Source organism: Piliocolobus tephrosceles, chromosome 11 (genome assembly GCF_002776525.5).
Source record: "Piliocolobus tephrosceles isolate RC106 chromosome 11, ASM277652v3, whole genome shotgun sequence".
Classification (NCBI taxonomy): Eukaryota; Metazoa; Chordata; class Mammalia; order Primates; family Cercopithecidae; genus Piliocolobus; species Piliocolobus tephrosceles.
This window is the reverse complement of record NC_045444.1, coordinates 16,228,620-16,239,863: the sequence shown is the minus strand read 5'-3', so window position 1 is coordinate 16,239,863 and position 11,244 is coordinate 16,228,620. Positions and strand designations below refer to the sequence as shown.

General features: G+C 41.6%; 1 long non-coding RNA gene and 1 other non-coding gene across 3 annotated transcripts in view; one reads left to right on the top strand and one right to left on the bottom strand.

Annotated features, from left to right (window-relative positions):
- Positions 1–3,218: 3,218 nt before the first annotated feature.
- The window catches only part of LOC111529004, an 11,451-nt gene continuing 3,425 nt past the window's right edge, over positions 3,219–11,244 (bottom strand). The window contains exons 2-4 of one of the 2 annotated variants that reach the window (XR_002727243.1): positions 10,427–10,535; positions 9,480–9,950; positions 3,219–6,479 (exon numbers count right to left, since the gene is read on the bottom strand). This is a non-coding gene — a long non-coding RNA (uncharacterized LOC111529004). The remainder of the gene's footprint in view (positions 6,480–9,479; positions 9,951–10,426; positions 10,536–11,244) is intronic. The other variant, XR_002727244.1, reaches the window with a different exon arrangement.
- On the top strand, positions 10,512–10,618 carry LOC111529009. Its single transcript, XR_002727247.2, has one exon. It is a non-coding gene; the product is annotated as a U6 spliceosomal RNA (small nuclear RNA).

Sequence of the window (11,244 nt, the reverse complement as noted above, 5' to 3'; positions counted from 1 at the left end):
AATAATAATAATAATAATAATAATAATAATAATAATAATAATAATAAGCCCTGCATGGTGGTGTGTACTCCTAGTCCCAGCTACTTGCAAGGATGAGGCAGGAGGCAGGAGAATCATTTGAGCTTAGGAGTTTGAGGCTGCAATGAGCTATGATCGTGCCACTGCACTTCAGCCTGGGCAACAGAACAAGACTGTTTCTCAAAAAAAGGAAAAGAAAAAAAAAAATCCGTTCTGTTTCCTTTCTCGAAAGTTAGGCTCTCATGCTACTGCCAGCTCCTGTGATGTGTCTACGTGCCTAGCTCCACCCATGCAGTGAGTAGATCAGGTTCTCACCCTCTCCCATCAAAATTTAGCTGCCTTATGTCCCAGCTCCCTACCCTATTCATACCTAAAAAAAGGAGGGGCAGCTAAGGCATTAATTGTTATTAATGGCTTAATGGAAAGTCTTTAGCAAATCCATTTGCATTTTAATAGAAGTCATTTAGGTCTTGGTAGAGAAGTTAGTAATGGGGGCTTTGGGGCTTTTAGGGAAATAAATTAGGACACGCCAGACATTTACTGCAAGGTCCTTTTCGTTGCTGGTTCCTTAAATGCTCTGCTACCAAACACTTCCAGAAGTCTATTGTCGCCTGTGGCTTGAGAGTCCTGGTAGAGGTTCCCTAACTTGACTGTGGCAGGCCCCTCCTAAGAGCAACCGAGCTCAGCAGTTCTTTCCCACTCCTTCCACCCTCCCTCCAGTGACTGGGCACTGAGAATGATGCAGAGGAGAAAGGCAGGGAGAGAAATGATTTGCATCTTAGACTAGTGCAAATTCACACTTTGTGGAAAATTAACAGCTTCCTCACAAGACACCCTCCCCACACCATGAGACAGTGAGACCGGATGCTCCTTAGCCTGCCCAGGGTGAGTCGAATGCGATCACATTAATATTGACACCCGAAACTCCCTAGGCCTAAGCATCCAATTGCCCAGTCAAGAATTTCAGTTCTCACAGTTTTTCTGCTCTGCTCCACACATTCCTGAGAATCACCAGGATGTGTCTTACATGTACCAAGAGTGAGCCTGGGCTGCCTCTCACCCTGAGTCTGTGTCGCTGTGGAGGCACCACTCTGCAGCCTTGCTCCTCTCTGCAAGCAGGCTGCTACCCACACTGGCTTGGACCTCCGCCCCAGTCAAGGCGGCAGAGCTATGTCACTAGTCTCAGAGAGTTTCAACAATGCCTGTTGGAAAGCAAAACCCACCTAATTATTGTATCCTTTCTAACTCACTTAGGAAGGATGCACAACATCTTAAATATTTTGGGGTTTTGGGATCCAGTATAACAGAACTTTCAGGCCACACAAAGGTTTTTCCCATAGCTTGTTTCATGGTAGCTATCAGGATGCTATTCTTGGAACTGAAGATTAGAACATGCCATCCCCAAATATGCCATTTTAGGGTGAAGGCAATTAAGAAACAGCCAATGCAGGAAGGACTCTCTGCTCTCCTCCTTTCTGCCTAAAAGCAGTGTATAAATTTTCTGTGAGAAATTTGTCTTTCCAATACTAGGAAGAAGAAAACATTCTTATCACTGGAGATGAGAAGTCAACTGACGTAAGTCTGCACAAATAAACCTTATGGAAATAACCCTTATTGTCCATTCATTTCTCCCATATATTTCCTAGTTTTTTCCCCCTCAGTTTACCACCCATAGAAGCCCAAATTCCTTTTCTTTGTCTAGTCACTTCCCCACAATTTATTGCTCTTTGTTATGATGGTACCATAAGCCCCCAAGTCTCACCACTTCCTTGAGGTTTTCACTTTTTTTTTTCTATGAAGGCCCCCTTCCTGTGCCACATACAAATATTAACATCAAATAAAATTTAAATGATTTTCCATTATTAATCTGTCTTTTGTCAGCTTAATTCATAGATCTCAGTCACAACATTAAGAGGGCTGAGAAAAAGTTGTGTCCTCCCTCACTATTATCAAGCCCTACTAAAGAATATGGCCTCCCATGCACGATTCCTTCTTTCTAGGACTCACTGACCCCCCTTTTTGTTTTTAATTCAATTTTTAATAGTCTTAGATTCACATGCAGTTGTGAAGAATAACACAGGGAGATTTTTGTACCCCTTACCCAGTTCCCCCCAATGGCAATATCTTGCAACTAAGTATAACAACTATACTTGCAACTATAGTATAACATGGCAACTAAGATATTGACATTGATACAGTTGAGATACAGAACATTTCCATCACAACCAGGGTCCCTCATGTCGTCTCTTATTCCCACACCTGATTCCCTTCTCCCTTCCTCCTCCCTAACCTCTGACAATGGATCTGTTCTCCATTTTTATAGTTTTAGCATTTAAAAAGTATTTATTTTTTATTTCAATAGATTTTTAGTTTTATCATTTTAAGATGATCCCTGAGGCTACTGTGGGACAATGGATTGCAGGGGGTGGGAGTGGAATGTGGACTCCAGGGAGAGAGGGAGAGGGATCCTGCTACCTTCAGAGCGAGGACCTGCCGGTACCTTGGGCTGCCCTGTTGACTTCTCCTTCCAGCCCACTCTCAGTTAAGGTGAGAAGCAGAGAGCAAAACATCCCGTTCAATCTTCCCATCATGGGAGTCCTTCTCACTGTGCCTCCTCCTGCTTCAGTGAAGCCAGCTGAGATGCAGCTGGAGGGAAGACCCTCCTGTTCACAGGCACCCAAAGCCCCTGCTTTCTTTTTTTCTTCTTTTTTTTTTTATTATTATACTTTAAGTTCTAGGGTACATGTGCCACTGACCCTCTTTTAATCTGATCTTCCATTCAGACTTCCCTCCCAGGCATTGTGGAGTTTGATCTGCAAGTTACTTTTCACACAGTATTTCTGAAAAGGATGGCTTCATTCTTACAAAGTGATGTCAGACTTTAGAGTGCATTTATTTTAGAGGTGTTGGTCAAGATCAAATGCTGCCAGGGAGTCCCACTAGAGCTCAGACTCACGTCCTCAATCAGGAATTGGATTCGTCAATGGCGTTTTGCAAAGCTCTTTTTTTTTTTTTTTTTTTTTTTTTTTTTTTTTTGAGACAGAGTCTTGCTCTGTTGCCCAGGCTGGAGTGCAATGGCGCCATCTTGGCTCACTGTAACCTCTACCTCCCAGGTTCAAGTGATTCTCCTGCCTCAGCTGGGACTACAGCACATGCCACCATGCCCAGCTAATTTTTTGTATTTTTAGTAGAGACGAGATTTCACCATGTTAGCAAGGATGGTCTCGATCTCCTGACCTCGTGATCCACCAGCCTCGGCCTCCCAAAGTGCTGGGATTACAGGCATGAGCCACGGCGCCCGGCCTGCAAAGCTCTTTCTTAACAAAAGCTGACACTGGTCTCAGAGAATGCTCCTGCAACAGCAAGAAGAGAAAAATTCATCCCTGGTTCAAGGACCACACAGGCAGGGATCAAGGTGGAAAGAGAGGGCTGATGGAGAGAATGTCATAGAGACCCATGTTTAACTCATTCACGTCCTCAGATTGAACAGTGCTTTGTTGTTGGGGGTCAAATGCCTCAGGTCTCCAGGATGTGCAGTTCAGATGCCCAACACTTTCAAGAAGGTAGATTAAAAGTCTCTGCTTCAATATCAAGGGTGGTGGTTATATTACTGAGCGCTATACACTTAAGAGCCTCCAACACGTGATTGTGGGTGTCCCACAATAAAACACTTGCTGCAATCTTCAACCCCAGACTTGGCTTGAAGAGGAAGATCCCTTCTGATGGTGAGGAGGAGGATGCCGAACCATCCAAGGTCAAGGTGGAGATCCTGCATAAGCTGTGCGAGTCAACACAGGCAGGACTCCTTGCACCTCAGAGAATTATCTGGTTGGGACTCTATAGGCCATAAGTTTAGAGAAGGTACTGCCCAAACCCAAGTGGATCATTTCTTGTGCAAAATTTGAAGACTCAATGAAGTGAAAACACCTCTCATTTTGCTCTGGTTGTGGGAAAGAGGTGTCTCCTATTAGCATATAGCAATGGTATGCCTAGCAATTCAGATGCTAGGTTGCCTGGGAGCAGTCAGGAAACATGAACAGGAAGCAGAAGAGTCACCCCATTCCCTTGAATAAATGAGCTCTGATGACCCTGGAGGATGAAACTCTAAGGGGAAAAAAATGGAGCAATCAGACTGGGCCCTAGATGTCAGCAGTGAGAAAGATGATGAGGCCAGGTAAGGTCCAATGCAGCACCCAACAACCTCTCTCATTCCTGATAAAAAGATGGTAAGGGCTCCTCTGACTCTCAGCTTATAAAGATTAGGCTACATCTGACAGGCTATCCAGAGGTGAGATTCTGGGAATCTGAGTCTGGAGAAAACATTACTGGAAACTAGGATCAGGGAAGAAGCTGTCCCCTCTGGTCATCCTCAGCCTCCGTTCATGCTGCCACCATACAGCGGGTCATACAGACTTGGAGCATGACATCCTCAATGTTAGAGCTTGTCTGGGGTCACCGCATGGTGAGAAAAGGAGCCGGAACTGGATAGCAGAGGACTTGGAGAGGACACAGGGAGAGATGTTGGTTAACATTCAATAAGGAGGCTGCCCAATCCATACTTGAGCATGTGAAGCCTGGCATCACCTGATATATAGAAATATGACCCTGGGGACAGAGTTCTGAGGCACAGCATAGCAAAAATCATGTGTGTTTACCTCCAAGAAGAAAAGTTCAAGTGAAGTTGGTAGAGACTTTTGCAGGTACTGTGAATAACACACTAGGGAGAAAGAGAAATAAACATTCTCTGCCCTCTCTTGGAGGCTATATTCTTCCAGACGCTTGGTTGCAAGTAATAACAACCCAGACCATCTTAAGAGGAAAAAGAATAATGTATTAGCTCATAGAACTGAAAGCACAGGAATAAGTGCCTGTTTCAGGCAAAATTAGATCCAAGGCCTCCAACAACGTTTTCTGGAAATTGTTGCGCTGATTCTGCTTTCCTCTTGATGTGATTTGGATGTGTGTCACTGCCCAAATCTCATGTTGAATTATAATCCCCAATGTTAGCAGTAGGGCCTGGTGGGAAGTGATTTAAATCATGGCGACAAATTTCTCATGAATTGTTTGGCATAGTCCCCTTGGTGCTGTTCCCAAAATAGTGAGCAAGTTCTCCAGAGATCTGGTCATTTAAAAGTGTGTGAAACTGAGACAGCCAAGGGGTCCCCAGAGAAACTCCAAATGGCCTGCACACTGGGAGGGGTGCACACTGGGGTGGAGCCTCAGGAAGTTCGTGCTGTTTGCAGCCGGAAGGAGCCTGGCCCCTCCTCTTCCTGGGTGGAACATGGGATTCAGTCTGCGAGGCAGGAAGCACACTAGCAGGATTCTGGCTTTGTAGAAGGTCCCTGTTGGGCTTTTGGTCCCTGTTGGGCTTTTTTCCCCTTTTGCCCAATAATTTCCATTTATTCTCACTCTTCAAAGTGTCTGCAAGCCTGATCTCTCATGGCCATGTGACAAGAACCCAGCTCTTAGCTGAACTAAGGGAAAAGTTCAGCTGACACCTGTAGGAGGGACGAGAGCTCCTCTTTATAGGACTGAATTGAGAGTGGGAGGGCTTAGCTCTCCAGAGGAAAACAGGTGCACTGTTACTCAAAGAGGAAGTGTTGGGAAGGCGAACCAAGTGTTCACTCACCCAGCGGCCGAGGAAGCCACTTCTGCCATAAAATTGCAATACGGGTAAATGCTGGAGCTCTGAACCCAGGCAAGGGTGGGCTTGAGTCCTTATGACTTATTAGTATGAGCTCAGTGAATGATTTCACTCCTCTAGGCCTCAGCTTTCTCTCTGTAAAGTGAGGGTACTGCCTTCTTTGTGGATATATTGGGAGAGTGAAATGAAACAATATTAAATATTCATTCAATGCTAAATACTAATAGTACCTTTTCCCAACCTCCCCTAGCACCTTCCGCTTAGACTATACTGAAAGAAAGTAAAGATTTTGTCTGCTTTCTTCATGACTATTTCCCTATTCTTCATAGAAAGTAGGCACCCTGGTATACAGTTGCCATAGTGTCAACATTTGTCGAATAAATGAATGAATGATGACAAAACTAATACATTTCTGGGGAATTTCTACTTTTGAAAGATCAGCTCCCAAGCCCTAGCAAACAGAATGAATTATCCCCTCCTGTGTGTCTGCTGGTATTTTTAATTCACTCCTCTTCCAGCTCTTATCAGCCAGAATGTGAACCAGGACTGTGTGTGACTCAACTCAAGATCCTACTGCCTGGCACGCAGCACAGTTTGTGTTGCTGAATAAAAAAGATCACCTAGTCCAAATGCCTCACCTCACAGATGTTGTAACAGAGCCCCAGAGAGGTTAAAGAATTTGCCAAAAGCCCCACAGCTTACCAAGTGAGCCATTACTTCTAGTCCACTATGTTTTCTACTTTATACTCAGGACTGTTTTTTTCATGCTGCCATAAGCAATGCACGCCGCCAGGAATGAAGCAAAGTTCTTGGTCCTCTGGAAAGGAAGGAACATCTTCAGTATGAAAAGTCATTATCTGTAAAGAGTGGCATCAGGTACCAAATGCAAGTGTAAGGGTCATTCACTTGCTTCATACCACATACAAACAGTTTTTAGTCTCAACATTTTTATTTTTATTTTTGTTTTTGCAACCTTTGCTTCTTTCCAATAACTCAGGCAAAGCTCAGTCATTCCTATCCACCCTCCCCACACATGCATCCCCAATTCCCAACTATTGTTGGAGGAGGCCAACAGGCCTTATTCAGGCTGGAGACTGAATGCTAAGCCCACAGCAATGGGTTGTTAACCTCCTCACACTATATCCCTTTTTCTGTCTTAAGGAAGAGGTCCCAGCAGGTACTAAGCTAGCATCTCCCCTTCCCTGACTGCTCCTAAACCCAATTTCCCAAAGTCCACGTGCCCTGTCCAATTAAATTCTATTCAAACGGGATCCACCAGAAACACATTCAAGATTATTTATGCCATTTTCCTTATTGGAGACTATGAAAAGACATTTCTCTTATTCATTTACTAATTCGACAGACATTTTAGCAGCTACCTATACTATGTGTCAGGCACTGAGCATACCAGAACAGATACATGAATCATGAAGAATGTATGCAGTGGCTAAAGCAACTATGTAATCCCTTAATAGTTTTTGTATCAAAATCCCCAAAGCAGAGCTTTCTCATTCACCAACCTCTCCCGCACCCCTCCCCGACAAACACCAATATTTAACTCAAAGAAACGTTTTGCAGAGCAGGTCGTTAATAGCTTTTTAATTAAGAGGAAAGGTTCTTTCAAGGTAAGCTGAATCTTTTGGCTTGCAAAAAGGTGTTCTTATTATAATTAAAAAAAAAAAAAGCAAGTAGTTCTCTCATATTGATAGAAAGAAGGTTGATGTTGATGTTGATGTATTCACTGCTTCCTTAATACCAGGAGGAAGGGCTGAATCTAAATTCAAAGTACGTGGAATGTTTTGATGTGAGAAGAAAGCAAAACATGTAAGACTCCATCAAAAATCCCGTTTGGAGGAGCTCAGAAGAGCAAGACATTTCTCCAAGACTCAGGTGCACAGCTAATATATCTGAATGAATTAACTTGGCTGTGCATAAACTATTTTTCTTGTGTGTGTGTGTGTGTGTGTGTGTGTGTTCAGAAGTTTTACTTGTGATAGCAAAAATTGAAAACAACTCAACTTTTCATCAACAGATAAATATGAAAACACATTATGATATATGCATACAATAAATTCCACTCTACAATAAAAAAGAATACATTTGGTACATTGTACTACACGAATGAGTCTCAAAAGGGTTATTCTGAGAAAATATTTCAGATTTAAAAAATAGTATCACACTGCATGAACAATTTCATGTATTTAAATTCTACAAGGAGACACAAAGCAGTAGCGTGATTGTTGGGAGAAGAGGGAGGTATTACAAAGGGACACGTGAAAACTTTTTGGAGTGGTGCATATATATAATGTATTGATTATGGTGATTATGATGAGTATGTATGCACATTGAAACTTACCAAAGTATATATTTTCAGTGTGCAGTTTATTGTATGTCAATTATACCTCAACAAAACTGTTAAAATTATTTTGTGTTGTGACAACTATTAAACATTAATTATGGCATTCCCTTAACCTCTTGCTAAATTTTAATGGTTTTAGGTAATAATAGTACATTCTTTTCAATTGAATAAATATCGTTAAAGAAGAAAACAAATGAGTATAAAACAAATTAATATATCTTTTGACCCAGAAAGTTTAGAAACCTGATGGAAATCAAGGCAAGTTTTTTTTTTTTTTCTAACTTTTCTTTTAAGTTTGGGAGTACCTGTGAAGGTTTGTTACATAGATAAACATGTGTCATGGGGTAATTTTTCTTCCACTCTTATTCATAATGAATTCATTCATTTTGAAAATTTAGTGACCCTAACTTAGTAGTGTTAAGCCAGGCTTCTCGAATGTTCCCTAGTATTCCAAAGCTCCTTCCTTGCTAACTGTAAAAAAGTTTCCTTTTCAATTTATAAAAAGAGACATCTTGGCTTCTCATTTCTGCAAATATGTAACTTTCGAGTGAGGAAACTGAGACTCAGAGTGATTTGCTTAAGAGTATACAGCTAATTAGCTCTAGATCCAAGACCCAAACCTCTTAACTACAAATTGAGAATTACACTTAAAGAAGTCCATTCGATAACTGTATTCCTTGAAATTTACATAATAGTCTAACCAATTATTAAGGGTCTATTATGTACTGGGTACTTTACATATTTTTTTCATTTAATCCTCAAGTAAAACCTCCAAGATAGGGGTCATTAATGGATGCTGTTGAAGTGTTTAAATAATACCATTATATAGCACTTAGGGTGTACTGAATACTTCCTACATATTATCTCCAATTTTCACAAAAACCCTGCAAAGTATCATCAACCCTGTTTTATAGATAAGAGACCCTGGGTCTCTGAGGGATAAAGCAACTTGCTAAGCTCACGCAGCTAGGACATGAGTAGGGCTAGATCCAGATCTCAAAGCCTGTGTGTTATCCGTGAAATGCTGCCCATGTAGGCAGCCATAGACCTATCTCAGCCCAAATAAATAGCATCAAAGAGTCTTTCTCTCAGCAGGCCTATGGTACACCATAGAAACACTCCCCAGCATGAGGTAGCTAGCTACGGTGATGGTGCAACTGATAAGGTAGGTGACCCTTCCAGGCAGGGCCGAGCTCTCAGCCTAGTAGTGCCATGTAAGGGGACCTTGCATTATGGTTCTGTCTGGGCCTTGGCTTGTCAGAGTCTGGAATTTCACCCTAACATTTCATTTAGGGGTGGCTAGTATCCTTAAATTTTTTTTTATTTTAGCTGTATCACAAAATAACAATCATAGAATGATTATAACCATGATGTACTGACAACTACCACTTGTTGAGTCCTATGTCATATGATGTGCTTTATGTACTTTGTCTCTAATTACTATGGAGATTGACTTACCTACCTAAAATGAAGCCCATTTCTCTTTCAGGATGCATCCTCCTGTTGAACCGTGGTGTTTAAGAGATTTTTTTCAGAATTGTTGCAGACACAGGTGGGTTCCTGTCTCCTTCTACAATTACTTGCTGAATATCCTTGAGTGAGGGTTAACTGCCATAAAAATAACTTGCCAAAAGTTAATTTTCCTTATACATAAGTGATTGTTTTAGTCTGTTCAAGCTGCTATAACAAAATGCCATAGGCAGAGATTAGTTACTCATGGTCCTAGAGGCTGGAAGTACAAAGTCAAGGCATTGGTAGATTTGGAGTCTGGTGAGGGCCTGCTTCCTGGATAATAGATGGCTGTCTTTTTCTGTGTCTTCACATGGTAAAGGGGGTGAGGAATGTTTCTGGGGTCTCTTTTATAAGGTTGCTTGCACTTTTAAATGAGGGTCCCACGTTGTTGCCAAGTGTACAAAAATAGCAGAAAAGCTAAAATCAAAATGTTGGACCAAGATTAGATACAGGAAAAGATGTAGACAGCATATAAAAACAAGTATGTAGAATCATGAATGGCTCAAAGTCAGACACAACATCATCACAAATAACAGTCTAAACACTGGTCATTTCTGGGATGTCTTCCGCAGATTAATCTCACCCATTGCATACAGATGCTTCCATTTTATCTTAACATTTCGAGGTGATTCATTTTATTTTGAGGACCTATGTGCCATTCGTTTTCTTCCACAGCTGCACCAACATACACACACACACTCGAACATTAGTCTCATCCAAAATTATATACACAAACAGACTGAAGCTGGGGATGCAGTCCGTCAGCCAGAAGTTGTTTGGTAAATCATCTATTCATTTGGAAGAAAAGTAAAGTTAGATCGCTATCTCAAGCTACTGAATAAACAAAATTAAAACTCCAAAATATAAACATTAAAAAAAAACTATAAACATACCAGAGATGATACTTCAAGTTAGAGCAGCCGAAAAAGGTGGACAAATCCTCTCCCCACAAAACAAATATAAAAGTAAAAAGTTGTTTTGCTCACTTCAGCAGCACCTGAACTAAAATTGGAACAATACGGAGAAGATCAGCATGGCCCCTGCACGAGGATGACACACAAATTCACAAAGTGTTTCATTTTAAAAATAAGCATAAAACTGTTTAAACAAGCATTTTAGGGCTGGAAATCAACCAAAAGCGAATAATAAACTAAAAAGTGTATATTCATGAAATCTGCCCAAATGTCATATAAGCACAGCAGAAGTCTGAACTTACTGATTATTTCCTCCTGTCATCTCACATCTATAGATATAGATAGATCAGTAGAAATTATCCTTTCTGCAGCCAGGCGAGGTGACTCGTGTCTGTAATCCCTGCAGTTTGGGAGGTCAAAGCGGGTGGATCACCTGAGGTCAGGAGGTCGAGACCAGCCTGGCCAACATGATGAAACCCCATCTCTAATAAAAATACAAAAATTAGCGAGGATGGTAGTGGTCGCCTGTAATCCCAGCTACATGGGAGGCTGAGGCAGGAGAATCACTTGAACTCATGAGGCGGAGGTTGTAGTGAGCCAAGATAGCGTCACTGCACTACTGCAGCCTGGACAAGAAGAGGAAAACTCGAAAGAAAGAAAGAAAGAAAGAAAGAAAGGAAGAAAGGAAGAAAGGAAGAAAGGAAGAAAGGAAGAAAGGAAGAAAGGAAGAAAGGAAGAAAGGAAGAAAGGAAGAAGGAAAGAAGGAAAGAAGGAAAGAAGGAAAGAAGGAAAGAAGG